Source organism: Malus domestica, chromosome 15, assembly GCF_042453785.1.
Source record: "Malus domestica chromosome 15, GDT2T_hap1".
Classification (NCBI taxonomy): domain Eukaryota; kingdom Viridiplantae; phylum Streptophyta; class Magnoliopsida; order Rosales; family Rosaceae; genus Malus; species Malus domestica.
In genome coordinates, this window is record NC_091675.1 from 7,196,516 (window position 1) to 7,212,474 (window position 15,959).

The 15,959-nt window shown below is 38.2% G+C and overlaps 1 protein-coding gene and 1 long non-coding RNA gene across 4 annotated transcripts in view; one reads left to right on the forward strand and one right to left on the reverse strand.

Annotated features, from left to right (window-relative positions):
* The window catches only part of LOC103456061 (UPF0481 protein At3g47200-like), a 79,826-nt gene that overhangs the window by 4,780 nt on the left and 59,087 nt on the right, over window positions 1-15,959 (forward strand). The gene's annotated exons all lie outside the window — the stretch shown is intronic.
* LOC139192452 (uncharacterized) lies at window positions 4,436-6,582 on the reverse strand. 2 transcript variants are annotated; one of them, XR_011576618.1, is made up of 6 exons: window positions 6,441-6,582; window positions 5,885-5,958; window positions 5,583-5,720; window positions 5,332-5,474; window positions 5,115-5,173; window positions 4,436-4,667 (listed from the first exon to the last, which is right to left on the reverse strand). It is a non-coding gene; the product is annotated as an uncharacterized lncRNA (long non-coding RNA). The 2 variants fall into 2 exon arrangements; XR_011576619.1 differs by having other exon boundaries at window positions 5,885-5,969; window positions 6,441-6,575.

Genomic DNA, 15,959 nt, shown 5'->3' on the forward strand with positions numbered 1-15,959 from the left:
AACTAAAATATGGTCGCCTATCGAAATGTACCAAGTACAACTAATAGGCATAATCTAATCGTGCAGGTAGTGATCACCCATCGCAGATATACCAAACATGATCACCCCTGAAATACATATGGTTCCCTGTCACGGATATACGAAGCAGTATGGTCCCATGTCGCGGATATACCAAGCAGGACCATATCCTAACTCTAGTTAGTGATCACTCATCACGAATATACCAAGCATGATCACTCCTAGAATGCACATGGTCCCCCATTGCGGATAACCCAAGCGGAACCATAAGCATAGCTTAACCGTGCAGGCAGTGATCACCCATTATAGATATACCAAGCATGATCACCCCTAACAATCCCCATCGCTGATATACCGAGTATGACCACTTCTAGAATGTGTATGGTCTCCCATTGCAGATAAACCAAGCAGAACCATAAGCATAGTCTAATCGTGCAGGCAGTGATCACCCATTGCGGATATACCAAGCATGATCACCCTTGGAATACGTAGCAGGACCATCCATGTTCCACTGCTATATGGTGCAGTTAGATCAACTCACAACAAGCACCAAATTAATATGAATCATAATTCTTAGCATACACACCATCAATCCGACAAGACAATGATCATTGAATCACATCATACACATTCTAAAACATGTGTCAATTCATCATGAATCACAATTTTAAATGTACATGCTATCGATTCCACTTGAGGTCGCACTTGGTGCGATGGCAAGTGCCTTCGCCCATGAGCGGTAGGTCTCGGGTTCGAGACTTGGGAGCAGCCTCTCCATAAATGGGGGTAAGGCTAGCCGACATTCACCTCTCCCAGACCCTGCGTAAAGCGGGAGCCTTGTGCACTGGGTACGATGCTATCGATTCCACTTAACTAACCAATATCCAATCATCCAGACAAACGAGTTTTACAGAATAATTCTAACGAGGTTCCAACTCATATTTTTATACAATAGATAGATGATAGAATTTAAAAAGTAATATTTTAATATAACACACATTTGTAAAACCAAGCCATATTCACTAAATATACTAGCATGGGAATTTTTAGGATAATCATTGATACCACATATATTAAAGTCACTCACAGTACACAATCAAAACATCCCATATTGAAGGAATTTACTAACCATGATTTGAACATTTTTACTACCAATGGTCGTTTTAGCAAAATGTGAAGTTCAATAGTATACTTTTGCTTCATAAGCCAAAATAGACTAGCAGAACATTTACTAATCTAGGATTATTACATAGAGAATAAAACTACTACAAGTTAGCCACATCAACAGATTTACCACTAAATTGATATAACTAACACCATGATATATATATATATATATATATATATAGCATGAAAGGTAGTGTCAACTATTTCCATCCTTTAAAATGACAAAGAAAACGTTCATGAGAAGTACTCACACAACCAATGACCTTAGGTATAGGAATAACCTACTTAACTTTGAGAAGAAAAGTTTGTTCCATGTTTCACCAGTTCAAAGGATAACAAAGCAGATCACATCCAAAAACATTGAAAGAAGGAAATCATTAAAGAAAATAAGTAACTGTGCATCCACAACCAAATTAAAATAAATAAAGGAAACCACTTACATAGAAAGGAATCCCATGAGTGGCATAAAGTCAGATTCCGATGAAATGACCGAAATTTGTTGTTTCTCCGGCAGGATTTGCTTCCTTTCTTGCCCTTGGTCATTTTTAGGGAAAATCGAGGTGGTAATGTGTTGGGGTTAATGAGGCTTAGATTTTGATATAAGATTTGTCGAAAAAGATAACCGAATGAAAAAATGTGAAGATTTGAAGTTAGGGGAGCCAAATGGAGAAGAGAAAAAAAAAATCAAGAACAGCAGCAGAGCTGCTGGTTTTACACGCAGGGAAGAAGAAAAAGGAAGCCATTGGCTTCCAGAAAGTTCCATTCGAATTTACTGAAATGTCTTTTTATTTAGAAAATTCGTAACTTTCTAGTTCGAATTTAAAACTTCAATCCATTTGCACTTATACGTTCACAGTAACACGTATTATATAAATATGCCTACAACAGTAGATAAATATGAAAAAAATCAAATACATCCATGTAAAATCCCATTTAGCTTATAGAGGCATTTTCTTTAAAACCGTTTTTAGTTATTTAAAAATTACTTTCTATATTTCAAATACACTAAAAAAATTATGGAGAAAGTGCTTTTCTTTTGATGAAGACCAATTGAAAATTTAACACCGGCATAGAACCGAAAAGGTGACTTTGACAAAAAAAGGAAAAAGGAACCGAAATTCAACACCGGCCTAGGCCCAGGCGGCTATAACTTTTCCATTGGATCGCCATTCCAGTTTCCCGATTACAAAATACAAAGAGGCGTTTAGATACGCGCCACGCGCCGCGCATTTCAAGAAATTCCACGGCCACGATTCTCCTCCGCACTCGATCCAACGGCCACTACATTCCTTTACTCCGCCCGACGTACCGTTAAATTAATTAAATTTCAACCACGCTAACCTCACCCGCGCACTGCACTAATCCCACCAACTACCTCGCGACGCGTAATCCCACGTTTTAATTTCCCGCGGGGTTTTTTTTTTTTTTTTTTTTCGATTGGACGAGCTCGCGATCGAACGGTCACAGGCAGCGGCGGAAGACTCTTAAGTCGCGTCACGAAAACGACAGTCGTCGTTTCGACGAAATTACCGTAGTCTCTTCTTCTCCTCAACAATTTTCAGTTCCAAATTGCTCTCAGCTTTTCTTCCCTCCTCTGCTTTCGCTACCGGAGCTCTCTGGGACTTGAGGTGGATTATATTCCTCTGATGAATTTTGTTAATTTCATTTTTTTTCTTCGAATTATTGATTGTAATTTGCTGATTAGTTGTAGTTTAATTTGCTGATTTGTGGTTTAATTTGCTGATTAAGTCTTGAGTGATGAATTTTTTGGCCGCGAAGTAATTTAATAGCTCGAAAATTTTGAGAGGTTTTATGAATTAAGTTTTGAACTTCTGTCAGAGAAATGAATTTTCATGAGAATTTGTGGTTGGCAGGAGTCAGATGAATTTAGTAAAAGGTGTCTGAAGCTGCATCCCTGAATTTCCATTTTTTGTTGAATTACCATTGTGAAAGAAGTTAACTTTTGTATGAACACTTGAAAGGTTTGGTTTTGGTGAAGTTGTTTGAAGCTACATCAATAAATTTAAAATCTTGTTGAATTATCATTGTGAAAGAAATTACCTTTTGTATGAGTGGCATCCAAAAGTTACCATTGTATGCGCGTACATGTACAAGTTTCAATGGACGATATTGATGGGGATAAATCACAATGCCTCAAAGGGGGCAATTGGAGTTAAGAACTATTTAGTAGGAGTGGTTGTGCGTATTGGGTTGTGCTAACTTTGAGCTTATGTTCATGAGCTTGAAGTCGGTACACTGGTCCTATAAGAACACTAGAACGGATTGTTGGGGGAGAACAGTAGATGATCATCTTGATCGCTGACATACCTGCCTCTTTATGATATGTTCTTTGGCAACTAGTTTGCTCGGATATTTATTTGGCATATTCTTTTATTTTTCATATGAAGCCGTATGCCTTCACTTGAAAAGGACTTCCATTTCGTTGTTTTATTGCATAAAAATTTATAATTGCTTGAGTTGCTTGGAGTTTCAGCTCACTTAGTTTCATCAAACAAGCACTGAAGCCCGCGCGATGCCGCGGGATTCAAAACTGTCTGGTTGCACTGCTGTGATGCGTCCCACAACATCTTGCAATTTGGCAATCCAATATCATAAGATTATAGGATGAAAAAATGTTGGCAAACAAAAATGGCATATAGATGTAGGTTTATAAATGTGTTTAATTACCTATGAGAATTTCAACTTTATCTACACGGGATAACAATTCACTGTAATCCACTAAATAAAAGCAATGCTCTGGAATGTATGGAGGTCCTTCTGTTATTTGTCTACTGGAAAGCCAAGCGTTGTTAGTAGATGATGTTAAATATTTTGTAGATGCAATAAAAAGAATTCCTCTCAAGGTAATTACAAATTCTCACTCTCCCAAATCTTACTTTGTCAAATGCTTAGAGAATTAAGCATTCAATAAACCCATAAAAATTAAAAACTCTTAACCTACAAAAATAAATAAAACAATATACAATCAAATTACAGGAATATAGACAAAGTACCAGTTACATCTCTAATCTTTTATAAGGGGTCTTTTCCACATAACAGCGTCAACCAAAGATCGGAGCATACAAATAAACAATATTAAACTTTTCAACCAACAAAACCAAATATTCAATCAATTCAACCTACATATTAAATATTGTTCTCAACCCCTGTTGAAGAAAGGATAATACAGAGAACTGACTAAGTGAATATTATAGTCAATATCCTGCAAATTTGCACATTAATATAGATGTGATTTAACTAATCAAATGTGATTTAATTTTGTATTTCAATCTAAACAAAGGCCACCCTAGACATAGTTCAACATAAATCAACGCGGAAAAATATTAAGAATTAAATTAATCAAATACAAAAATAGTTGTAGGTCATGGGATATCACTTTGGGATTTTCGTGGTTTAAATTTTCTTTAAAAATAAGTCAGTGCTTGATCATCTAGTCCTCCAACCTTCTGTTTCTCAATCTTCTGCAAGATGATTCAAATCAGAACCATTAAATTTCAGAAGAAACAAAATTAGAGGAAAAAGTGGTGCTTCCTACTTCAAACAATGAAAATGCGAATATTTGATCCCAATTATCCTTGAGTGACCTAAAAGAAGGCTGGCCACTAGGACTGCTTACTTGAGCTCAACTGAAGCTCAATGGGGTCAGAGACGGAAATAGAATCCAAGGAGGAGAAAGAACGGTCAAAGCCAAATTTATACAACTAATTACCATTCAATCATATTAGGGGAAAATAATTAAACTATACAATAACAGCAATTAAATCTTAGGAATAACAAAATTTTCTGTAGTTCAAAAACCCATATGGAAACGTGTAAACAGTTCTCAAGGGAAATTACAAAATCATATTGAAAACCACTATCGAAGCACATTAATAATCTAACTAATGAATGTGATTCGAGAAACAAACCTTGTTCAAGTGCAATCTACATATTTTACAGCAATAATCTGACCATTTGGCAAGTGGCCCTGAAGTAATGAATCGGTATTACTATTAGGCTTTCATGCTTTAAAACCCCAAAAAAAAAAAAACAGTAGACTTGAAGAAACAGAACAAATTTACTGTATAATGCTTAGAAGAAATCATTCAATTGTAAAATGTGTAAGACTTCTGAATTGTGATTCACCTAATAAAAAATGCCAAAACCCCCTTGGCCGAGTTTGTTAATGGGTGAGAAGTTATCTGTGGCCGCTATTATGGTGCTCAGACCAAAATATTGCAACTCGGGGTGTCTCCTCGCTTCTTCAAGTTCATCTCTCTTCGTATAGTCTGTGCTATCACATGAACCAATTGTAGAGATTCATTAAGATGAAATTGCATTGCTTTTATTTAGATCAAACCGTTAAACAACTCAGAGGGGATGACTACTTCTCATACCTTTTGTTTTACTCTTTTTCTTATGCCGTTAGTAGGCAAACACAATGATTAATACCCATGCTAGCAGTACCGAAACTATTGGAATAGCCAGAGCACCCATCCGTCTCAAAAAACCTTTTGATTTGCTGGTATGCTTAGCTACACATTCAAGTCGGACAAAGGATTAGGAAACCATGAAAAACAGAAAATCCCAAAAAAAAATCAATAAGTAACCTACTTAATATATTAATGTAGGCAAATGTGAATTTGAATGGCTTAAAACTCAAAAATTGTGAAATTTTATACAAAAGTTTCGATCAGACCTTATTTCAAAAACATTCCTCTGTTTTGCCTGAGGCTGCGGAACAACTCCTCCACCAAAACTGATTTATAGCATCTGTTTCAAGCCTAATCATTATGACTCAATTTGGAGATTTGCTAAAAGATCTCAAAAATTAAATGAATAATTCAAATAAAAAAAATCATATCAAAAGAACCCATAACTTTAAAAGAAAAACTGTCCTGAACCCTGCAAATTTAAATGAAGAATTCTAAAATGTCTGTGCATGTTGATTTTCCAAGGGTGGCAGAGGAAATTGTACAGCAGACTAACAATTCTTCATATGTTTGAAGAAAAATCTACATGAATGCGACATCTACAAAGGTTTCTAAGCTTACCCAGGGGCCCAAATACAACATAATTAATAAAACTTCAAAAACTCCCACACAAATTCATTCATCAAACCCCCAAAAAAATTAAAAAAAAAACACAAACGAAAAGCAAAAAAACTCAGAAAAAACTTATCAACACGACGACTAAAGACACCCAAAAAAACCAGATTGAAAAATCATGGGGGCGAGTATCAACCAAGAACTCACCCAAATAGAATCCAATGAGGAGAATGAATCACAGGGAGATAAGGAGAGCGGCAAGCCAAGGACGTACAGCGAGTCAAACGTGTGGAGGCGACGTTCATGTCATGGTCGAGCAGCTCGAATCGGCAAGGAAGTTGCCGCAAGGTTGATGGTGAAGAAAAAACGGAGGAAGCACGGAGGAAAATTGTGATTTTGAATGGATTATTGTGATGCATGTGGCATTTAAAACCTTAAGAAAAGATTAGGGGTTCTTAATTTCTTACCCAAATCCACAAACTTGAATCAAATCTTTGCAACCGAGCTTGAAATCCCTTTGAAATGACCTACACGAACACAGATCTTACATGCAGAGCATTTTAGATGAAGTTGTGAGAAGGGTTGATGGGAATTGAGGAAACAACCAAATTCCAAACAAAGTTTAGACATGCATTCAGAAATTCACACCCATAAAAACGTTTCAAAGCTTACCGATGATGTTGGGGTGGCACCGTGAAAGTGAAGGGGAAAGAAGAGGCGGTCGGATTCGTGTTGTGGTTTATGGATTGGCGGTGGGGGAGGAAACAGCCAAATGGTGAGGGAAAAATAACAAAGAAGTCTCCGGAATTTCCAAGCGTCGCGAAACTGTTAAGCATTTGACAGCAAAGCAATAGGGGCAAGGTTGTAATAATAGACGAATAAGCGAGGGCAAAATCGAAAATCCATTGTACTATGAATAGTGATTCAGGCGTTTTTCTCTTTTAGTATATACTAGAAATAGTGCCTGCGTGTTGCTGCGGGATTAGAAAATGTGTGAGAAAATATGTTTCAAAAGTATTAAAGAATGTAAAGCACAATACATACAGATATTTAAAGAATGATCAAGTTTGAATCAAAGGTGCAGAATGGTTTGTAGACAAAATGAGAATAAAGGGATTAAAATATAAATAGAGGAAGAGCTTTTAGGACATTAGTAAACAGAAAATCATCCTTGGATGCTTAAATAATAAAAATAAGTCAGTAACCATTGTTCCTACCATCTAAGAGGCTGGCGACATTGATTCTCTGGCAAAAAATGTGAAGAGGGATCTGCAAGAGTGTGAGAGAGAAATTCCCAAATAAATTGCAAAAAAGGGCTTCTAGCTCGTATAAGTTTTCAATTGCAGAAAACCTTGAACAATAAACACAACCCATTAATGTTTAAGTCTGACCATAAACAATCATACTGGTACCATACCTTCACAAAGACGAAAAACGCCACAGCAAATACCGAATAATCCTCCGATGTGACCACCTGTTCCTTAGCTTCACATACGCAGAGAAGGCTTCCCAAAAAACAGACATCCACGTCTCCTGATATAAAAACAAAACCAAATCATACATCCAGTCCAGGTCTAAGGACATGCACAAAAAAGAAATTCATAGATAAAATCCATGCAAATGTGGAAATTCAACATAAAAAAAAATGGAATGAACGACAGCGAGAAAGTCCTAAAACTCACCAAGAAAAGGACAGATGCAGCGGCTAGAAATGGGTGAAACTTGGGCAGTATCTGTCTACACGGGCATACATATGCCTTCCCAAGCAATTATAGGACTCTCTTCCTCCTCATCCTTTGGAAGAGGTTGTCTTTATAGATTTTGAAAGTTATAATTGTGAACACAGAAAATTCCTGAAACGAAAGAGACAAGAACAACGTGCACAAACAAATATTTGTATTTGATGATTTTGAGTTACAATCTCTCTCTATTTTGATCATCTGATTCGATCTCCGTAAGGTGTGTATTTGTGGATGTGCGATTGATCCAAAGGGCCGTTGGGCTTGATCTAAGGATGAACATTCTTTAAGGGCCGTGGACTTGATCTTGAAGGTGGATTTGAGCGGATCTTCAAAGGGGCTTTTGAGTTTGATCTTTGAAGAACAGTGATGAACGGATCTCCAAGGGCTTTTGGGCTTGATCTTGAAGAACAGTGATGAACGAATCTTCAAGGGCTTTTGGGCTTGATCTTGAAGAACGGTTGGATGTGTGGATTTGTCGACGTTGTTGATCCAAAGGGCCGTTGGGGCTTCATCTTGGATGAACGGATGATGAACGATGGTGCTTTCTTCAAGGGCCGTCGGGGCTTGATCTTGAATTGGTGGATGGTTGATCCAAGGGCCGTCGGGGCTTGATCTTGGAAGAACGATGAACGAAGAACGAAGAACACTTTCTTCAAGGGCCGTGCCGTTGGGGCTTGATCTTGAATTGGTGGATGATTGTTGATCCAAAGGGTCGTTGGGGCTTGATCTTGGAAGAACGATGAACGAAGAACACTTTCTTCAAGGGCCGTTGGGGCTTGATCTTGGAAGAACGATGAACTAAGAACGAATAACGCTTTCTTGATTCTTCGGGAACCTGGATGCTTGAGAGTTTCGGAGTTTTAGAGCTTCAGAGCTTCAAGGTGTAATATGAATTGGTTCCCCCCCCCCATTGAATGAAATGGGCTTGTATTTATAGAATTTTCCAAGGCCTAATTTTGAATATAATATCCCAGATGAAATAAGTCGTTTCTGCCAGGTGTTGACACGTGTCCTATTTGATGACTTTTCCAACTCATTTCAATTTTCGTTTAGTCACACGCTACGTGTAAAATTTATGTAATACATGAGCGTTGACACTTTGATTTATCGGTCAACATTTATTTACCGAAATTTCGATGTCTACAATAATATCAATATACAATTATCATCCACGATGTCATTTGCACACTGACAATTTCATTTGCACAGGTTTGTCAAACCATACAGAAAGAGTTGGGGAAGTCAATGAATGAGTTGTTCTTAGATTTTGTGAATGTTCCTTTGGCAACAGCATCAGTAAGATTTTTAGACTTTGGGTCTTGGACGTAGAGTGAACAAATGTAACCACTTAGCTAAGAGTTTGCCAGTCATAAATTTGTTAGAATTGTTTTAGTGGATGCCGCCTTCGTCATTGTGTTCTTATTGAGGTACTATTACATATACGTTCCAAGTTCTCAAGGTGAAGATGATTACATATTTAACAACCCTGGGATGCTGGGGGATGTGATTCCGGACTTGCGGTTGCTGGAAAATCAACTGCCATTCTTCATTCTTCAGGATCTTTTCAAACGTTTTTCTTCTTCTTCCTCACATCAGCTGCCTTCGTTACTCAAAATTTCCTACCATTTATTTGAAAGCGAAATTGATGGCCGCGGAAAGGAAAAGAATTTTGCCAAAATATGTTCTTCTGGAGAAGAAGTACAACATTTTGTTGATCTGATAAGAATTCTATACTAATACCTGCCACCTGAAACCACAGCCACAGCCACACCCGAAAATACAGACACACCCGAAACCACTTGGTGCGACCGGATGCTAGTGCGCTTACTGACATGTGGGTATACACCCACAGACAAACCCAACACCACAGCCACACCCAACGTCACCAGGCTGGAGTCAAGTTTGTGGTAGGAGAAGGCAGCAGTTTATTTGACATGAAATTCTCGGGTGGGATTCGAGATTCCATAAGAGTGGACGATACCACAGATCTGAAACTCAGAAATCTCCTTGCTTTTGAACAATGCCATCACAGAGAGGAGGATTACCTAGCTAATTATGTTTTCCTTATCAAGCGTCTCGTGAAAACCCCAAAGGATGTGCAATTGCTTGTTGAGAAGGGAATTATTGAAAATTGGCTAGGTGATACCCAGAAGATATCTACTTTGCTTCATGACCTTGGCACCGGAATGACGTTTGACCACCAGTATTATGCCCCTCTTTGTAACGATCTGTTAGAATACCGCGAAAAGCCCTGGCACGAATGGATGGTAATTTTGAAACAAAAATATTTTAACACGCCTTGGGCCTGCCTTTCTTTTGTTGCTGCTGCTATTCTCCTCATACTCACTATCATACAAACAGCGTGCTCATATAAATCTGCCCCGCTCTTATAAATCTGTCCTTTAAGCATCAACGACCGCAAGTCTCCCTTCTCTGGAGGATCCTTAAGTCTCTCCCCCGCCGTATCCTTCAAGTGAATGTAATAAGATGTTCCAACAAAATAAAGTATATTAGATAGGGAAGCAGTGTCTACTTGTAATGGCTTTCATTGAAAATGTGTGTTGTAAATAAAGGGAAGTGATTTCTGCAAACCCTTTTGTCCTCTTTTGTCCTTTGCACTTCTATATTTTATGGCCTCAGATGCAACCAATTGTGCGGAAATTACTTTCCTAAATTAAGGCGTATGTAGCTACTTATGTTGTACCAATTTAATGTTCATGGACCTATGCTTATGTCTTTGTATGTTTGAAGAAAAAGGAGTAATTGTATCATGTTTGTTGTTTTTTTGCCACACCAAGTGAACATTTCCGTTAAAATGTTGCTTTAAGCATCACTCGCAAGGATATGGAATTACTTGTTCAAAAATGTAATTGTTGAAACTCAAAGCTTGACAGGGACGAGGTTAACAAACCTTATTAATCCGAGGAAGTAACTGTTCCGAAGAAATCTCTTTACTGATCTTAGTAAAGACATCAATGCATAATGCAGAAGTGGAAGGCAATGTTGAATCTCTTTCGATCTCCATGCTCTCTACTTTTTATTCTTGTGGTTGCTGCAGTCATCGTGATCACTTCCATTCAAACAGTGTGTCTAATCTCTTTCTTTCGGCATCACCGGTTAGTCCAACAATGAGTTAGCAATAATATGGTTCAAACTCGCATTTGACAAGAATCGAACTTACGACATTTCACTTACAAGTGAAGAAGAATACCACCAGACCGTAATACCAGGTAGGTTTATTTTATGTTAATAAACTTTTCTATTTTATAAATTTTAGAAATTCAAATAATTTTAAATATTTGTGGCACCAAATTATTGGACATGTCAACAGAACTTTAACAAAAATTAACGTCATGAATCGAATTAATGTGTGATAGTTAATTTTAAAAAATACATTGATTGATTTTTAAATTCAGGAATCAAAATAATGAGTCATGTAAGTTTCAAAGACTATTTATGATAAAAACGCCACTTATATATAAGGCTCATTTGAAAAGTGTTTTTAATGAAAATATTTTAAAAATAAATCCTTAATAAAAATGCAATTTAATCATTCAAAAACACTTCAATTGCTTTTGGATTCCAAAACATTCGCGATCGAACGGTGGCAGGCAGTGGCAGAAGACTCTTTAGTCGCCTCACGAAAACCAAAGTTTGTCGTTTCGACGAAATTGCCCATCAGTCTCTTCTTCTCCTCAACAATTTTCTGTTCCAAATTGCTCTGAGCTTTTCTTCTTCTCTCTGCTTTCGCTAACGGATGTTGGAAGTTCAAATAAAAACATTATTTCAATGTTAGTGGGCTGCTAGCTGTTTTTTTTTTACTCATACTTCCTGCACTTACCCAAATTAATGCTTCTCTTCTGTGCTAGCCGAAATGTGGTTGTAAACCACTAGAATAAAGTAGTGTGTGTGTGTGTTCAATAGTCTAAAACTGCTACAAGTAAAGACTTTGAACCCCTTTATTTTATTTTGCATAGATAGTTTTCCACTAGCTAAGTCTAGAAAGTCTTTGTTTGCATTTGTTTATGAAAACCACTTGTGTGGTTCTCTTGTTTTGCAAGTATAAGAATGCCTTTCCGTAAGGCTCTTTGTAATTTCATTCCATATTTCAGCAATAGAGTTGAAACTCTTTTAATATATCAAGTACTTGTCTCTTTAAGAAGCTTGCTGTTTTTTCTTTCTATCGGTCCATTTTAAAAGAGAGTAAAAGAGAGAAAGGTGAGATAGAGTTAGAAAACCTATCACCCACATAATTGGTATTGAGTTTGTAAACTTTTAAATACCAACAACGGAGCCCTCTGGGACTTCAGGTGGTTTATATTTCTTTGAATAATTTTGTTATTTAGTTTTTTCTTGGAATTGTTGATTGTAATTTGTGTAAGAATGGCTTATATGTGAGTGTCATTTAAACCACAGAGCAAATATACAAGTGAAAGGGTTGTATGATGTAAGGACTCAATTATATGAATTACACCGGATTAATTCTATATATTAGAGGGAAAACTAAAGGTGGTTATCAATTCAAATAAAGAGCAGTTGTAACCTACACAAACTGACAGCAACTGCATCTCTGATAGGGAGATGCAGTTGCAGCATATAAAGTCGATTTTGGTCTCTCTTCTCGGGTGCTACTTGTTCTCATATCGAAGACCAGTCCTATTGAGAGTATTGAGATACTATTTCTGAATCCAAGAGAAGAGAAGGCAAGATCATGGCTTCGTTGTCTTCCGCTCCAAGTAGATATATTTCTTATACTGTCACAAACCCTAACCGTGCACGTACTGCATTTAATATGGTCATGCATAGTTTTAATTATCGTTTTAAGCACTGTTATATTGGTTTAGTTGTAATCGATCCTTATACATATACATGTCTACAATTTGCTGATTAGTTGTAGTTTAATTTGCTGATTAAGTTTTGAGTGATGAATTTAATGTGAATTTTGGGAGGTTTTATGAATTGGGTTTTCTGGCATTTCATGCAAATGTGCCTAACCTGGAGAGACTCGGTTTCACTCTGCAATGAAGAAATGCTATCCGAGTTCCCTTGAATTACTTCCTCCTCCTTTTCTATAAGCTCATTCTTCTTTTTCAGTTCCTTAATCTTCTCACCGGCGTCGAATTCTTCGACATCAAAGAAACACAAACCACCAGCCAGGAAAACCCAAACAACACTCAAAACACTTTAAAAATGCTCAAAATCAAATTCGACTAACATCGATGATGTTTCTACTCACAAAGTAACTAAACAATTAAGCATCTTTATTGCTCTGACTAAAATTATAAAAATTAAAAAAGCAAAGCTTTACAAGTAAGCACCAGAGCTCAGTTAATTGGCAGTATTACTTGGATACCAAAACATAAACACAAAATTATAAATGGAAAGAAATTAAAACACTTCTCAATTGAAAAACCAAAGGTTCTCTACCTTTAGTAAAATCTGTTTGGATGGCGAGAAAACCGAGGGACAAAATCGAAAAATCCACAAACATTTGAAAAATCACAAATTTCGTCCAATAAAGAATTCGCAGAAGACGATAGAAACGAACCTAGGGAGTGGATCTTAGCCCTGAGCTGATCCAACTCGATCTTCAGAGCGGACGATTCAGGGCTGTCCGATCGGGGGAGCTTCGCTGGCTCGTCTTCCTCCACCGGGACTGAAGCGTCAGCCCGAATCTGGGAGAGAATTAGAGCAAGAATGACTGAGATAATCGCGAGCTTGGAGGCCGCCATAGGAGCATGCAATCACAGCCAACAAAACTCTCACAGCGACAGTTTTTCGAGTTTTTTTTTTGTTTTTTTTTTTAATTCGAGTTCGATTTCTTCCGACTACAAGTATTACATATCCTTTAAAAATGAATAACCGTCAACTAATAAAGTATACCAATTTTTTTTTTCACTAAAATCTCCACAACAACAACAACAACAACAACAACAAAGCCTTTTCCCACTAAGTGGGGTCGGCTATATGAATCCTAGAACGCCATTGCGCTCGGTTTTGTGTCATGCCCTCCGTTAGATCCAAGTACTCTAAGTCTTTTCTTAGAGCCTCTTCCAAAGTTTTCCTAGGTCTTCCTCTACCCCTTCGGCCCTGAACCTCTGTCCCGTAGTCACATCTTCGAACCGGAGCGTCAGTCGGCCTTCTTTGCACATGTCCAAATCACCAGAGCCGATTTTCTCTCATCTTTCCTACAATTTCGGCTACTCCTACTTTACCTCGGATATCCTCATTCCCAATCTTATCCTTTCTCGTGTGCCCACACATCCCACGAAGCATCCTCATCTCTGCTACACCCATTTTGTGTACGTGTTGATGCTTCACCACCCAACATTCTCTGCCATACAACATCGCTGGCCTTATTGCCGTCCTATAAAATTTTCCCTTGAGCTTCAGTGGCCTACGACGGTCACACAACACGCCGGATGCACTCTTTCCATCCAGCTCGTATTCTATGGTTGAGATCTCCATCTAATTCTCCGTTCTCTTGCAAGATAGATCCTAGGTAACGAAAACGGTCGCTTTTTGTGATCTTCGCTAGATTGCTCCGGTCATTAGTGTGGATAAGTATATAAATGGATAGAGATAGGAAAGCAAACACAAGATGTACGTGGTTCACCCAGATTGGCTACGTCCACGGAATAGAAGAGTTCTCATTAATTGTGAAGGGTTTACACAAGTACATAGGTTCAAGCTCTCCTTTAGTGAGTACGAGTGAATGATTTAGTACAAATGACATTAGGAAATATTGTGGGAGAATGATCTCGTAATCACGAAACTTCTAAGTATCGGAGTGTGGTGTCGTCTTGACTTGCCTTATCTGTCTCATAGGTAGATGTGGCATCTTCTCTGGAAGTACTCTTCCTCCATCCAGGGGTGGTATCTTTAACTGGTGGAGATGCACAAGGTAATGTATCAATTTCACTTGAAGCTTACTTGTAGTTTCAGGCTTGGTCAAGCGCGATACAAACCATGTAGTAGGAGTCCCCCAAGTCGCCGAGCTAGGGGGTCTGCTGAAAGAGGTGACAGACAAGGTAAGCAATCAGAGCTCCGACTGATTGTTCACCTTCTCCCCATCTTGCAGCAGCATGAAGGATAAAGAGAAGAAAGATGAGAAGAGATGATATGAGATACTTTTGCTTTTGAAGAAGTAACTTTCCACAGGCTTATTCTTGAACTGAGCTGGAGGGTTTTCTGGTTTCCTCCAGAGTATAAGGCCGACTGAAGAATTTGAGGGTCAAAACAAGTCCATCAAATCTAGAGTACGTTCCACCCTGCTGATATGGGATACTTTTGCTTTTGACAGAGTAATGGATGTATCGGCACGTGTGCTGTTACGCTTGTCTCCACATGCTTCCTTGTATCCTTCGCACTTGCCCTATCTGTTCCTCAAGCAGATGCGGAATCTTCCCTGGAAACATAAGATGATGAAGATGAGTACTCGAGAGCAATGCCAGGTAAGTAATCAGGTAAGGGGTTCCAGGCAGTCAGTTCCTGGCTGGAAGCTTGATTCCAAGTGCTGACTGATTGCTCTCTTTCTCCTTGTCTTGCAGGTAAAAACAAGGCCAAAAGAAAAAACAGGGAAAAAGCATGATATGGGATACTCTTGCTTTTAACCCTGATGATATGAGATATTCTTGCTCTAGTATAGCTTGTTTGCAGAGGTATTATCGGGGGGAAAGAAAGCTGAATATTTCGAAAGGCTTTGTTGGGAGTGCCCTCTCAGATATGATGAAGGGTTGAGCATTTTTGCAGGTCTGCCTGTCCGTTGGGGATGGAGGTCGACATATATAGGAGTCTCCCTAACAACAAGTAGTAATGCTATTCCTTTACCCTGCTTGGTCATAGCACGGTAGTGGGAGCTGCCAGTTTCACATGTTTTAACTCTGTCAGAGCACTTTGAAAAAGTGGTCTGTGGTATCTGGCTCTCGAGATTCGGAGAACAATGCCTCTTCGATTTTTGAGAAAGCAATCATGCTGGGGGTCT